The 16,623-nt window shown below is 37.7% G+C and overlaps 1 pseudogene; it reads left to right on the forward strand.

Moving 5' to 3' along the window:
* Window positions 1–3,685: 3,685 nt before the first annotated feature.
* Window positions 3,686–4,714, forward strand: LOC114053940 (annotated as a pseudogene).
* The last annotated feature ends 11,909 nt before the right edge of the window (window positions 4,715–16,623 follow it).

The following is a 16,623-nucleotide window of genomic DNA, read 5'->3' on the forward strand; positions in this document are numbered from 1 at the left end:
AGAACACTGGTCCTGGAGTTAGAAAGTTGAGAGTTCAAATCCAACCTCAGATACTTACTACCTGTGAGACCTTGGACAAGTCAATAAAACTGTTTGCTTCAGTTTCCTCAACTGTTAAAATGGGAATAATAACATCTACCTCTCAGGGTTATTATGAAGATCAAATGAGATAATTATAGTGTCTGGCACATAACAGGCACTATATAAATGCTAGCTATTATCATTATTAGCTACTTTTAAATAGATGTAAAAATGCTTTTGATAAAATACAACAAACAAAAAAATAATTAAAATTTTTATCAAGAGGAACAAAAGGTCAAAAATCTCAAGAGAAATAATGGGAAAAAAATTGGGGAAATGGCCCAGCAGTCCTATATCTCAGACTGTACTACAAAGCAGCAATCATCAAAATGATTTGGTATTTGTTAAGAATTATGCAGTCTGACCAATGAAACAGATTAGGTACATAACATACAGAAACAAATAAACACAGTAACCTAATGTTTAACTTCCCCAAACCCCAGCTACTGGGGTAATAATTTATCATTTGACAAAAACTGCTGGTAAACTATGAAGTAGTCAGGCAGAGACTAGATATAGAGTAAAATCTCACATTGTATACCAAGATAAACTCCAGTAATGGAATCTCTGGGTGAAAGAGTAGTCCCTTTTAGTTATTATACTTGTGTAATTCCAAATTGCTTTCCAAAATTGTCTCACTGATTCACAACTCCACCAACAATACACTAGTGTGCGTATTATTTCACAACTTCTCCAATACTGATGATATCTATCTTTTAGCATCTTTTTCTAATTTGCAGGATGCATTCATTTGTTTTTCTCTGATTATTAGTGAATTGGAGTATTGTTTTATGGTCATCAGTAGTTTGAAATTCTTTTGAAAATTGTTTTCATTTTTTCAACTATATATAATTTTTATATATATGAATCAACTATATATAATTTTTTATATAATTTATATATAATATAATTATATATGATATAATATAATAGTGTATATAATATTATATATAATATATAATATAATTATATCATATATAATTATATATGATATAATTATATTATATATAACTATATATTATATATATAATATATATAATATTATATATAATATATATATAATATCTGTTTGATCTTTTCTCAGTTTGGGTAGTTTAATTTTTTGAGAACTTCCTTTTATTTCCACTTTAACTCGTGCCAAGTTTTTGCCTTACTGTCTCTCCAGAGCTTAACACAGTACCTGGCCCATAGTAAGTATTTTATAATTGCCTGATGATTGTCTGACAGCCATATTATAATATAATATAATTTATATAATTTATATATATTTATATATATAATCTTTTAAATATATGAATCAACTATATATAATTTTATATATAATTTTTTTTAAGAACTACTATCTAACTGGGCATGGCTTCGAAAAATATATATCCATATATACACATATAGGCAAATTATGCAAACATATATTTGCTATTTTATTTATTTCATACATATATATGTAAATTGTTTGTATATCTTGGATACCAGATCCTTATCAGAGATTACTTCCCTTCTCATCCTAGGTGCATTAATTTAGTTTGTGCAGAAACTTATTTTCCATTTTCTAGTCTATTAAATAGATCTACTTATTTTTAATCTATACCAGATCATTTTGAAGACTGTTATTTTATAATGTAGTTTTAAATCTATAAATGCTATTCCCCTTTTATCCCTACCTCTTTTCATTATTTCTCTTGATAGGTGAGGCTGCAGGTTCCCTACCCTTGGTCTATGTCTTTTGTTTTCCAAATGAATTTTAAAAATTATTTTATTGAGTTCTGTCAAGAATACCTCTGATAGTTTAATTGATATAGCATTAAAACTATAAAGTAACTTTGGTAGTTTTGTAATTTTTTTGGTTATATTGGCACCACCCAGTCGTGAGGATATTACTGCTCTAAATTCCTATTTCTTTTATTTCTTTAATGATCACTTTGCAATTAAATCTATAGAAGTATTTTGTGCCCTTTGTCATATTGATTCCCAGATATTTTATGCATTTTTCAGTTATTTGGAATGGAATTTCCCTTTATATTATTGACTTTTGGATTTTCTTATCATTATAACACAGATTTTTGAAAGTTTATTTTGTAGCTTGTAACTTTGCTGGAGCTATAAATTCTCACAATTATTATGTTTGTTAATTCCCTAAGATTTTCTAAATAAATAATTGTATTATAGGCAAATAGGGATAGTTTTATCTCCCTTTTACCTATCTTTATGTCTTTAACTTCTTTCTCATTTTATTGTTATTGCTAGCATTTCCAGAACCATATCAAATAATAACAGAGTGGACATTCTTGCTTCACTCTTGTATTTATTGGGAAAGTTTTTAGTGTAGCCCTATTGCATATGATGGTGGCTTTTAGTTTTATGTAGATATTTTTATGATACTAAAATAAAATGTCTTTCTATGCCTATACCTTGTAGTGATTTTTTTTTAGCATAAATCAATATTGTACTTTGTCAAAGGCTTTTTCTGCATTCATGGAGATAATCATGTAGCTTTGGGATGTTTTTATTTTAATATGAGTAATTATCTTAATTATTTTCCTAATGTTGAAACCACCTTGCATCTCTGATATAAATCCAACTTAGCTGTGATGAATGATTTCTAGTATGAATCATTATATTATGTTTGAAAGGATTTTATTTAATTTTTGGAATTCATGTTCATTAATAATATTGTTCTATGGTTCTCTTGTGTTTTCTCTTTCTCTTGTCTAGGTATTAGGATTGTACTTGTCTCACAAAAGGAATCTGACAGTGTACTTTCTCAATTTTTGAGAATAATTTGTGTATATTGGTTCTAATTTTTCTTTAAAAACAGGATAGAATTCTCCTATGAATCCATCAAGACCAGCGATTTTCCCCCTCAGGCCATTTCTTTATAGCTAATTCTATTTCCTTTCTGAGATTGGGTTATTTAATATCTCTGTTTGATCTTTTCTCAGTTTGGGTAGTTTAATTTTTTGAGAACTTCCTTTTATTTCCACTTTAACTCGTGCCAAGTTTTTGCCTTACTGTCTCTCCAGAGCTTAACACAGTACCTGTCCCATAGTAAGTATTTTATAATTGCCTGATGATTGTCTGACAGCCACCATATGTCCTAAGGCATAAGTCCTATGAACCCAAGTCCTTTTGAATCCAAAGGTTGTCTTTTCTAATTGCTTCGGCAGCACACAGCAAAAACAGAAAGTTGAAAAACACGGTTATCCTCCAAGTAGTAGTAGTAGCTTTTGAATTACCTCTTCTAAGAGGTCAAGGTAGGTACCAGAGACTAAATTATGAAGTAGGTACAGATCGGTCCTTCCTTCCTTCCTTCCTTCCTTCCTTCCTTCCTTCCTTCCTTCCTTTCTTCCTTCCTTCCTTCCTTGTTCTTATTATTCCTCTCCAGGTCACCCCCTCCCCCTCCAGGATCCTCATTTTTTACGGAGGTGTAAGGTGATTGATTGGGCAGGCAGCATTCCAATGGCCCCGTGCCCTTGCAGTCAATACTGGCTGTTTCCCAACAGTCACCATCCTAGCACAGGGAATTGACCACAGACAGAACTGATCACAGTCTCCAAGCTCCCTGCTCCCAATTCTCAGATTAAGCGCCTGGACTCAGGCAATGCTCATGGGTTACCAAGTCATGGATTACCAGGGTTTCTTTCGAGAGGAAGTCAGCACCCTGACCCACTTTGCCCTGGAGAAAAGTAAGAAAGCCTAAGGCACAGATGAGATGAGCCAACTGCTCACTAGCTTCTGCACTGCGGTCAAAGTCATCTCCTGCGCTGTGCGTAAAGCAGGAATAGTCCAACTCTGTGGAATTGCCGAGCCCACAAATGTAATAGACGAAGAAGTTAAGAAACTGGATGTGAGCTCCAACGAGCTGATTATTAACATGCTGAGGTCATCCGTTGCCACATGTGTCCTGGTGTCAGAAGAAAACACACATGCCATAATAATAGAACCAGAAAGAAGAGAGAAATATGTGGTCTGTTTTGCTGCTTTGGATGGTGCTTCTAACTTTGACTGCCTTGGGTCCATTGGCAGTATTTTTGGCATCTATAGAAGGACATCAACTGGTGAGCCTTCTCAGGATGATGCTCTGCAGCCTGGTCGAAATGCAGTGGCCTCTGGGTATGCTCTATAAGGTAGTGCCACAGTGATGGTCATCGCTATGGATTGTGGGGTAAATTGCTTTATGCTGGATCCCGATATTGGGGAATTCATTTTAGTCAACAAAGATATCCAGATCAGGAACAGAGGCAACATCTACAGTATCAATGCAGGCTATACCAGGGACTTTGAGCCTGCCATCTTAGAGTACCTCCAGGAGAAGAAATACCCTCAGGACAATACAGCTCCCTATACTGCTAGGTATGTGGGCTCCATGGTTGCAGATATACACAGGACCTTGGTGTATGGAGGAATCTTTCTTTATCCAGCCAATGAAATGTCCCCCCAAGGAAAGCTGAGGCTCCTCTATGAATGCAACCCATTAGCCTTCATCATAGAAAGAGCTGGGGGACTGGCTACCACAGGAAAGGAGCCAGTACTGGACATTGTTCCTACTGAAATACATCAGAAAGTACCCCTGATTTTGGGGTCTCCTGAGGATGTGAAGGAGTTCTTGAAGATTTATAAGAAGCATGCAAAATAAAAACCTATTTTGACAGAACAGTATCACCACTAAAAACAATTGCCAGAGGACCAAAGATCACACCACATCCTGTAACTTTGACTATGAACGGTTAAGCTTTCAGGGCTAAGCAATACCCAAACACCAGATATTTCCTATTATCCTTCCAAACACTGCATGGAATCTTGAACAAACTACCCAAACTGCCATTTCTATAGCAAGACAAACAGGTAAGATATTTCTGGGAGGCAGAAGGAACAGTGGAAATAAATGTTATTCCTTTCAAATAAAAGGTTATAGTATTTTACTAGGGGATTCTGGAGAATGTAAAAGCCACCAAGTAGCAGGTGACTGGGCTGCTATGGGATGGAGAAGTAGACAATTCCAATCCAAGGAAAAGTTTCCTCCACGGTTCTCATCACCAAGGAAGCATTCTTCCAGGGGTTTTCTGAATCTTGGGAAGTAGGCAGATTGCTGGTTTGTGGCAAAGTGAATGATTGAGGCTGTCTTTGGTGGAGAGAAAATATGGACTGTTGGAGCATAGTAAGAAATCAATTGTGTTTTTTAGTGTGAGGATAAGAACAGTGCTTGATGGGGAGAGATCAGGAGAAGTAGAAAGGTATCCCTTCTTGGTTGGGGGGGGGTGGTCTCCTGTCTGTGAATGAGTGGTAGTAATAGAGTATGTAGGTGTTAGTACTGTTCCTGGACTGTTCCTTAATAGGATAATTGCTGCTGCTCCCCGCCTATATCAAGAGTCAGTCTAGTATCTTTCTGAACTGTATCCACTGGGCTTGCTCCCATTTTCTTTATTAATTATGGTGCTTAGGAAAGGGAAGGTATAGGGGAAACAAAGCTCCTACCCCAAACATCTCTAGAATGGTGAGATTTTAGGTACTAAAATACAGAATGGTGAAATGTTTGGGGGACAGGGTACTCTTACAACTTTCAAGTCACAATAGATAAGTGGCTTCTGGTACATCAGGTTAGTCTTGTAAAAGAAATTAGTGACACTGAATTTCTTATTCGATTAAATTGGAGGTATATGTTTGGGAATAGTTTATTTATTTTGGATTCAATCTAGGATTTCATCAGTATAGGGACCCAAAACTTCCTCTACCAACATGAACTGGTACCTTATCTTTGATTTATAGTCATAGAAATTTGGGAGACTGAGAAGTAAATGACTTATCCAAGGTTACCTAGGAAGTCTGTGTCAGAAACAGGTTAACCTACCTGAGGCCAGATCTGTATTCAATAGGCAACTCTGAGTGTGTATGTGTGTGTGTGTGTGTGTGTGTGTGTGTGTGTGTGTGAATGAGTGAGAGAGAGAGAGAGAGAGAGAGAGAGAGAGAATTGAACCACAGTGAATCATTGAATCATGGGAGAGTCATGGCTTCCGAAGTAGGAAGGCATTGGTTCAAATTCTGCCACTGATGCATAATGGTTATGTGGCCTGGGCCAAGCTACTTAATCTTTGAGTGGCCCCAAGCAATTCTTTAAGTGTACAAACTGCTGAACATTTAGGGAGTTGAGGGAATAGGGGTGGGGTTTCCTCACCACAAGTTCCATACATCAATGAAATTAAAAGTTCTGGGGAAGAGAAGTGAAGAGAAAAGAAAAGAGAAGAGAAGAAAAAAGAGAAAAAGAAAAGAAAAAAGAAAAAGAAGTCACTTAATCACAGAACTTTCTCATTCAAGGGTGTTCTTGCTGAATGCTGGATTGCTGAGGCTTTTTTTGTTGTTGGGGGGGGTTTGTTGGGTTTTTTTGTTTGTTTTTAAGTACAGCCAAATTGTAAGGTGCTGCAGCTGTTTGTTGTGGTATATGTTACACTAATGCCATTCATGTCTAGCAACAAGAAGCTGCTCTGCATGCATGCTAATGCATGCTGAAATTGTAACGTCAGCCTCAATTTCTCTTTAGTCCCAGTAACAGCAGTGAATGTGATTTCCTCTTTCACTCTGTGGTCCATGGCCCGTTCCCAAGAGTGATCCCCCAGCTGCATTTCCCACAGCTATAATGAATGGCCTGATAACCCAGCATCCCTTACAGGGGAAGATCCTTAGCTGCACTTTCATTGGACCCCAGGGCAAGCAGGAAATGTGTCTTACGTTTCACTGGGGCCTTCTGTGTCAAGGGGTTGGTGCCCAGCTGTGACAGGTGAAACAACTCAGCTGTAGTCTCCTGGGTCTCAGGGCAGACTTCAGTAGAAGGCATACAGTCCTGGTATCCTTCCCCACACTTCAGAGTTTCTAACTGTGAATTCAAAAGCAAAAATCATCAATATTATAAAAATGAATGATTTTGAGAACTTTTATAAGCTGGTGAATGAAATGACTAGAATCAGAACAATTTATATGATAAAAACCCAAAGCATTAAACAACTTTGAAAGCTAAAAGAACTATGATCAATACAATGACCATTCATGACATCAGAGGATGATGATGAAACAAGCTATTTGTGACAGAAATGTGACAGATTTGGGATGCAGAATGAGATGTATTTATTTCTATATACCATCATAGAGGGAATTTGCTTTACTTGACTGCATATCTGTTAAAAGAAATCATTCCTAGACTTACATGAACTGATGCTCAGTGAAGTGAGCATAACCAGGAGAACATTGTACACAGTAACAATAAAATTGTGCAATGATCAGCTATGATAGACTTAGCTCTTCTCAGCAAGCAGTGATCTAAGACAATTCCAAAAGACTCATGACAGAAAATGTTATCCATATTCAGAGAAAGAACTATGGAGTCTAATACTATTTTCTCCCCTTTTTTTCTTTCTAGTGGTTTTTCTCTTTTGTTCTGATTCTTCTTTCATAACATGTCTAATGTGGAAATATGTTTAATATAATTGTACATGTATAGTCTATCAGATTGCTTGTCATCTTGTTGAGGAGAGGAGAAAAGGAGGGAGAAAAAAATTTGAAACTCAAAATCTTATAAAAGTGAAGTTGAAAAAATAAATAAAATAAATCATCTCCTCCCCCATCAGGTGGGGGTGGGAATTGCGTGGAAGGGAGAGAAAAAAGCTGTCCATCCGTTTAAAAAAAAACAGAGAGAGTTAGGGGTGTACTACAGATATGAAATGCTACATGCACTTTTCAGATGTAGTTACTGTATTATTAGTTTTATTCAACTTTTACTTTGTTACAAGAGACCCCTCATGAGGTGGAAATAATCTGTAAATGTTTGTAATGTAAAAATAAAACATATCAATCAAATTTTTTAGAAGATCTATATTTTATTTTCTTACAAGAGAGCCCAGACTAACTCCTAAAGACTGGAAAAGAAATGTTGAAAGAAAAGACACTACATAATGTGATATTATTTAGCAGTCTCTCAAACATCGTGCTGAAGTTTCAAAAACCAGGATGAATGGTGCTGTTATTTGTAAATATTTCCTCCATGGCTACTTGGTTACCTATTAAAGCCAATAATATTTGTCGTTAAAGACTGATCAGATTTTTTTCCCTTTCTTTTTGGAACAACTAACAGAAGATGGAAAAAGTTTCTATTAAGAACATCTATTGTAATTTGAAATTCAAGGGAGATCAAGCCTAGAAGTTTGCTTTAGTGTTTAAAAAGAAGGGGAAAAAAAGCACATAAAACTGAAGTGAGGTCCTCTCAGATGTGTTTTATTCTCTCAGCAGTAGATCCCTATAGTTCAATGGAATACTAGATTTGGCATAAGAAAAGGGAGCTGAGGGGGAGGGGAGGATATAAATCTGGACTTTACTCTATTCCCTGTGTCTTAGACAAGTCAGTTCTCCAGGTTTTGACTTCCTCATTTTTAAAGTGAGTGGGCGGGGGCAACTAGGTGGCACAGTGGATAGAACACCAGCCCTGGAGTCAGGAGGAACAGAGTTCAAGTCCAGTCTCAGACACTTGATACTTACTAACTGTGTGACCCTAGGCAAGTCACCCTGACTGCCTCACAAAAAAAATGAAGTGAGTGGGTGACAGTGTATGACCTCTAAGCTGCCTTTGAGCTCTAAATCTACGCTCCAAAATTTGTTAATTGGTTCTTAAGTATTGAGTAGTTTTTGAGAATTTGTAATTATACCCTAATAAGATTTTTTAAAAAATAGTTGTTTTATTTGGAAACATAGAAATCACACTAATTTCCTTAAAGCTGGTTTATTGAAAACTTTCTGTTCACTTATTGGACTTTGGAAGTTGTATTTTCCTAGTCAAAAAATACTCACTCTTCCCAAAAAAAACAAAAAACAAAACAAAAAAACAATCCAGGTTGGGAACTTAGTGCCCACAAGCCTGGAGCAAGTCTAATCACATTCTTCTCCCTGTGGCTGATTCAACACTTGCTCTCTTCAGAGAAATGTATCCTACACAAAATGTATCCTAGAAAAACTGTAAGGTCAGGCAAATCTGATTATCTTTTTCTCTAGCAAGCCTAACTTATCTACCTTAAGGGAATAATTTTTCAGTTAAGTAAATATTATGTACATGTATTGGGTCTCATTCTTTTTCTAATAGAATCTCTATTACTTCCAGGATCAAATTTAAATCTACTGTTTTCTAAGGCCAATGGGGTGTTGATAAATGTTTAACTACCAGATCTCTGGGAGGGAGGGAGAGGATGTGTGTATGACAAATTTTTAAGATTAATCTTCTTTATTAAAGTTTTCTCCATCCTATTCTTAAATTTAGATAATCACTAAGAATGAGAAGAGGAAAAGGGAAGAATGGAAGTTGTTCCATAATAGTAATATGATGAGGTTGGCTTGCTGGTGTCTATCACATCCACAATTTATTTCTTCAAGAGCAAGAGAGATGCTGAAAGTAAAATAAAATTTAATTTAAAAATATTATAAACAAATTAGAGGGTACATAGAAGAAACTTTTGCCAGTCAGATCTATGGCTAGGGGAAGAGTTCGTGACAAATGAGAGAGAGAGAGAGAGAGAGAGAGAGAGAAGAGAGAGAGATTCACAGTGGGTAAAATGAAAATGTTTTGATTGCATAAAATTAAAAAGCTTTTGCACAAACAAAACTAATGCAATGAAAATTAGAAAAAAAAACTGGAAATCTGAAAAAAAATTATACCAAATTTCCTTTGATAAATGTCTCATTTCTAAGATACATACAAATTTATGAAAATAAGAATCATTCCTCTAATTGTTAAATTGCCAAAGGATATGAATAGGCAAATTTGAGAGAAAGCAATCAATAGCCTTATTTAAAAAATTCTCTAAAACACTAATAATTGAGAGAAATATAAATTAAAAAAAAACTTTCAGGAACCACCATATACCCATAAGATTGACAAATTTGACAAAATAATAAAATGACAAATGATAAGGTAACTATGGAAAATAGGTACTTTAATGGATTGTTGGTAGAGCTGTGGACTAAACCAGCCATTCTGGAAAGTTGGTACTATGCCCAAGAAGCTATCAAATTGTTCATACTCTTAGACCCAGCAATATGGCTACTAGTTCTATACCCCAAAGAGAGTAAAGAAAAAGGAAAAGGACTCTTTTGTACAAAAATATTTTATAGCAACTTTTTATGGTGGCAAAGAATTGGACATTTAGAAAGTGCCCATCCATTGGAGAATGGCTAAAGAAGTTATGATATATATGAATGTGATGGAATACTGCTGTGCTATAAGAAATGATGAAAGGAATTGTTTCAGAGAAGCCTAGGAAGACTTGTATGAACTGATGCAAAGTAAAGTGAGCAGAACCAAGAGAGCCAAATAATTTGGGAAGCCTTAAGAACTCTGATCAACCACAATCCCAGAGGACTAATGCTGAAACATGCTATCCACCTCCAGATAAATGGTTAATCATCACGTTTATCAGATTTCCTAAGTCTTTCAATGTTGTCTTTATAACATTATTGTTATTGTATAATTATTGTATTATATATTATCCTAATACATACACACATACTTACACCCCCCACATATATATCTATATTATCTATATCTATCTAAATCTGTATCTTTATACACACGACTAATTCAGGAATTTGTTTTGTTTGACTAGGCATATCTGTAATAGGTTTTGTTTTCCTTGCCTTCTCAATGAAGGAGGTAGAGGTGGAAGGGAGGGATTTTGGAACTGAAAATAAAAATGAGTTTAAAATTTATTTTTAATTTTAAAAAAGACTATGAGAGATTACCACTGGCTAAATGGACAAATCTGGAAGTATGTAATTGCATGTTTTTATTGCAAACTCTTGCTCTAGTAGCAAAATTCCTGAGAGAGACAATCCACAGAAGCCAAGAGGGTTGTGTGGGTCCTATCTGGCCTCTGTCTTATTTTTATCTATTTTTTTTCATTCTGACAAAGAATACATTTATGAGTTTCATATTATTTCTCCTAAACACCTGTGGATGACTCTGTCCTTATATCATCTGATGTCTCTTTTTTGCATGAGTGTGCAATGCAACAGTGTGCTAGAACCAGCTTGAATCAGCTTGTGAGAGCTGATTATTAAATTTTCTGTATGAGCATTTACCCTCCGAAATCAGCAAATGCTACGAATCAAAGTTAGAGTTCTTGTTTTGGTGATCATCTAGACTTAATAAAGAGATGAAGATAATGGTAATAGTGCAGATTGTGCTTAAAAATGAGTCATGTGTGTATCTCCCCCTCCCCCCCGCCAGGGCTGGTAGTCAAACATTTGTCAGCATAACCCTGGCGCAATGAGAGAAAGAAAAACCTTTCTTAGTGCAGGTTTGGGAGCTCAACTCCCACCTCATTGATAGAGAGTTTTGCTTTTTCATTGGAGGCATAAGCATGAGCTATTTCATAACTACACTTTTGAGTGCAGAATTACTATAAATGCGGGTCATATTTTATAAATCTGTCCTTGAGATGAACCAATGCTATATATAAGATGGTCTACCAATCTCAATTTTTAAATAAAAATCTGATAAAGTATGTGTTTTTTAAATGAGCTTCTTACCTTTTTGATCATTTAAATACCATCATCAGTATCATCTTCCTGTGAAACCTTCTTCCAGCTGCCTCATTGTGGAGTAGAAGTGACCCTGGGTGCTTTAAGGTTATTCTAGTAGGGCACAAGCTCTGGCACCACACATCACAGAATTTAAAGATCATCTAATCGAGCAGTTCTCAAAGTATTGTCTAAGGACTCTTAGGGGTCTTTAACACCCTTTCAGGGAATCCCTTTTTTGGGGAAAAATATAGTTATTTCTTATAAAAATATTGTTCATTTTAACAGGTAGTGGGTTTATTATTGACATTTTAAAATAAATCACTATTTTAAAATGTCAGTTTTAATTTCTAATAAAGTAAATTTTGAGACATATGATCCATATAAGCAAAAATTCTTTGGGGTCCTAAATAATTTTTGAGCATGTAACATGTTCCTAGGAAGCAAGATGGTACAGTAGATAGGATGCTGCATGATATTTACAGCAACACTGTCAGAGACCTTCAATGAGAAAGAACACGGCATCAAGGTCAGTTACTGCACTGATGGAAAATTATTCAACTTGAAAAGGCTACAAGCTAAGACTAAGGTGGAGAGAATTGGTGCATGATTTTTTGTTTGCAGATGATTGTGCACTCAATGCAGCTTCTGAAGCTGAGATGTCAACAAAGTATGAATCAATTCTTTGCTGCTTGTGCTAATTTTGGCCTAACAATTAATACTGAGAAAACATAGGGGCTCCACCAGGCAGCACCACACCATTCCTATGTGGAACCATCAGTTAAAGCAAATGGAGAAGTTTTGAATACTGTGGATAAGTTCACTTACTTTGGCAGTGTATTTTCCAGGAATGTACACATTGATAATAAAGTTGATGCACACATTGCCAGAGCTAGCTCAGTGTTTGGGAGACTCCAAAGGAAAGTGTAGGAGAGACAAGGTCTTAGACCGACTACCAAACTGAAGGTCTACGGAGCTCTTGTGCTGACCTCATTGTTGTATGCCTGTGAAACCTGAACAGTCTACCACTGCCATGCCAAGAAACTGAATCACTTCCATTTGAATTGTCTTAGGAAGATTCTGAAGATAACCTGGCAGGGTAAGGTACCAGACACAGAGGTCTTTTCTTGAATTAAACTACCAAACATTCAAACTCTACTGCAGAGAGCATGGCTCTCTGGGCTGGCTACATTGTTCAAATGCCAAACATACACTTGCCTAGAAGACTACTTTATGGAGAACTCATACAAGGTAAGCACTCACATGGTGGTCAGAAGAAGGGATACAAGAACATTCTCAAGTTCTCTCTGAAGAATTTTGGAATTGATCATGTGACATAGGAGACAGTGGCATAGGACTGCTTAGCATGGCATGCCCTCATCAGAGAGGGTGTTATGCTCAATGAGCAAAACAGAATTGAAGTAACTCAAAAGAAACATGAGATGTGCAAATTTAGAGAATCCACCCCAAATGTTCATATGGATTATTTGTGCCTAACCTGTGGTAGAGCATTCTGAGATCCTACTGGTCTGACCAGCCACAGTCAGAAGGATCGTAACTTGACTCTAACATAATGATGTCATTTTGATCCTCTTCAAGAATGAAGGACAATAACCAACCAACTAACCATATTGAAGACCATCTTCAAAGATAGAGAGGAGTGGTGATCTACATTGCTGGAAGGGGCACTGCTTTATGTTCCAGATTTCATATTGCATAACAGCAGCCCCACCTTCTACCAATTACAGGGTTGACTCAATATTACACAAATCAAGTGGATATACTCATTCATACAAGGAAGTTCTAACAATGTCTACACCCATGTCATGGCCACCTAATGAATCCTATTTTTTTTACAGGATCTTAAATTTTAGGCCTGGAAAAGGCAGTAGAGGTCATCTAGTCCAACTCCCTCATTTTATTTTTTTTATAAATTTGTAAATTAAATTTTTGCTCAATTAATACATTTTTCTCCCTCTCATCCCCTACAATTTAAAAAAAGGGGGGGGGAACCTCTTGTACCATATATTCGTAATCAATCAAAAGAAATTCCCACATTGGCCACATCCAAAAAATTATGTCAGCCTGCACTCTGAGTCGATTAGGTTATCATACATCTTCATCAGTCATCTGGCATTGTGGTTGGTCGTTGCATTGATCAGAGTTCTTAAATCTTTCAAAGTCATTTGTTTTGACAGTGCTGTCACCGTATAAATCTGCTCACTTCTCTCTGCATCACTGTTTACAAGTGCCCTCAGGTTTCATTGAAACCATCCCTTTCATCATTTCTTATAGCATAATGAATTCCATTACATTCCTATACTATAATCTGTTCAGCCATTCCAAAACTGATGGGCATTGCCTTTGTTTCCAGTTCTTTGACTATATAAAAAGTCCTCATTTTACAGATAAGGAAGTCAAGGCCTGCCCTAGAAAATTCAAGCTAAAACCCATAACTGCTCCCCAAGCCATGTCACAATCCAAGCAATGATTGGTGGAGCCACACGGAGAGACCCTGGGCACAGTAGGTTGCAGGCTTGCCCCTACCCCCTGTGTACCGGCTGCCGGGCACGCCGAACACTCCTCCTATAATGAGCAGGCTGCCAGAGTCATACTCACTCTCGAGTCTTTGGTCCTCAGCCGGATAAACACACAGAGACGAGCTATCGGGAGGCGCCAACACCAGAGCTTTATTCAGAGGCCATCACAGCAAGCCCAAGCAGCAAGGCCAGAGCAACAGAGCAGGAGCCAAGAGAGAGAGCGTGATCTGACCACGCTCGTCCTTAAGTACCTACTTAGCCCCTCCTCCCCAGCCCGCTTACTAGCCAATGATTGTAGGGTCAGATACCAGAAGGGGCTGTCTGAGTTTAGCACGCCAAGGGAGAGGGAGTGACGTAGGAGGCTAGGACCGGATACAGGAAGGAGGCATCTGGGATTAGTGCATAGACAGAGTACGTGACCTAGGAAGTCAGACTCAGATACTGGGAGGAGGCGTCTGGGGTCAGTGCTACACAAAGGGACCCAGGAAGTCAGGAATGTCACAAGATGGAGGCGTCTGGGGTTGACGTTGCATATAGGGAGGGGACTAAGCAAAGGGAACTCAGTCCTCTGCCGTCCCACTCCCACGTGGCACCGCCCCTTGCCTCAGGAGCACAAGCTCCCGGCTACTTCCTTGCACCCAGCTTATCTCACATAGCACTGCCCACTGCCTCAGGGCTTCTCCGTACCCAGCCCATCCCAGTCCACCACGACTCCGCCTACCACAGCCTCTGCCTCGACTTCCAAAATACCCAGATTCTACCCTACTCTTGCCACAGCGCCCAACTGGCAACTGCCAACATCAGACAGTCCCTCACACCCCTGCCCCCTCTCACACATATGCTACACTACTCTACACCGCACGTGCACACACACACACCATAGAAATTTTCTAAATTTCAGAACTAACTCAGTCAATAGAGTTAAAGGTATAAATGGCTTATGTTTGAAAGCTTCTGGGGAGTCAGCTATAAAAGCAATAGCATAATATCTGAATTGAAAAAGCACTTTCAGAATAATATGATTCGGGTTGGTTTATTAAAGTTCTACTAGATGCAGAGCACGTATCTCTGGCTGGGTGAGATAAAAAAACAAAACCTCTAGAACTTATAATCTATTGGCAGGAATGGGGGTAAGAAATATACCACACACACCAACTATTTAATACTATTTAATACTAGAATACTATTTAATAGCCACATTTGTATAGTGCTTTAAGCTTTGCAAAGCTTTACAAATGTTAACTCCTTTAATCTTCATAACAATCCTGTAAGGTTGATACCATTATTATCACCATTTTGCAAAAGAGGAAACTGAGACTGAGAGCTTAAGTGACTTGCCTGGGGACACACATTTAATCAGTGTCTGAGGCAGAATTTGAACTCTGATTTTTCTTGAGTTCTGTAATCTATCTACTCTGCCATCTTGTCAGAAAGAGGAAAGGGCATTGGACTTGGAATCGGAAGAACGGATTTCAAATCTTGTACTTCCCAGCTGTCTGGCCAAGGTCAAGTTGCTTAATTTCTCTGATTCTCAATATCCATACCTGTAAAATGAGGAGTTTGGATTTCTTCAGAAGATTAGTCCTTCCCAGTACTAATGTCCCATAATTAAGGGAGATATAAAGCAAAGCGTCCATGAGGACAAACCAAGGATGAGTAGAATGGGTGAGGGATGCTATTCAAGCTTGGCCTTTCTCCACCTGCCCTTGCCCCCAACTTGTCTTAAAAGGGATGGAGATTGATGGGCCAGCAGTGGCTGCCAGCTGTGACTAGCAGACTCACAGGGAGGAGCCATAAAGTACTAGTGAGGCTAGTACTCAAGTACCCACTTGAGTGTGCCTTTTACCCCTAGAATGTAATTGGTATTCCCATGCAAGCAGGGAATTTATTTCCCTCAGACAGAGTGCTGTTGGCAGTGAGTTACCACAAGATGAGCCTTCTTTCATGTAACTCCCTCTAAACCACTCTGCCCCTAACATTTGTTCACTAACCAGAGGCAGGCTATGTCTGGATGCAGCCCACTCCCTGGGAAGGATGACCTGTGTAAATTCATCTCCCCAAACCAGACCAAAATGAGATCAAATGGTGGCAGTGAGTAAAATACAGATCTCTTCTTGCCCCTTTTGTGTGAATGGGTGCCTCACAGCTAGTTTTTCTGAGATTAATAAACTCTATACTTACCTTAAGGTGAAGATGGCTCTATCCCTGTTCCTTACAGTCTCAGACTGTATTAATAGAATAAAGTGTGCAGTTCTTTTTTTTTTTTTTTTTTTTTTTTTGGTGAGGCAATTGGGGTTAAGTGGCTCGCCCAGAGTCACAGAGCTAGTGAGTGTTACGTTTCTTAGGTCGGATTTGAACTCAGGTCCTGCTGACTCCAGGGCCAGTGCTCTATCCACTTCACCACCTAGCTGCCCCAAGGTGTGCAATTCTAAGAAAAAAAAAGGTTTCCATAGAA

This window comes from Vombatus ursinus, unplaced genomic scaffold (genome assembly GCF_900497805.2).
Source record: "Vombatus ursinus unplaced genomic scaffold, bare-nosed wombat genome assembly UNPS02014812.1, whole genome shotgun sequence".
Lineage (NCBI taxonomy): Eukaryota > Metazoa > Chordata > Mammalia > Diprotodontia > Vombatidae > Vombatus > Vombatus ursinus.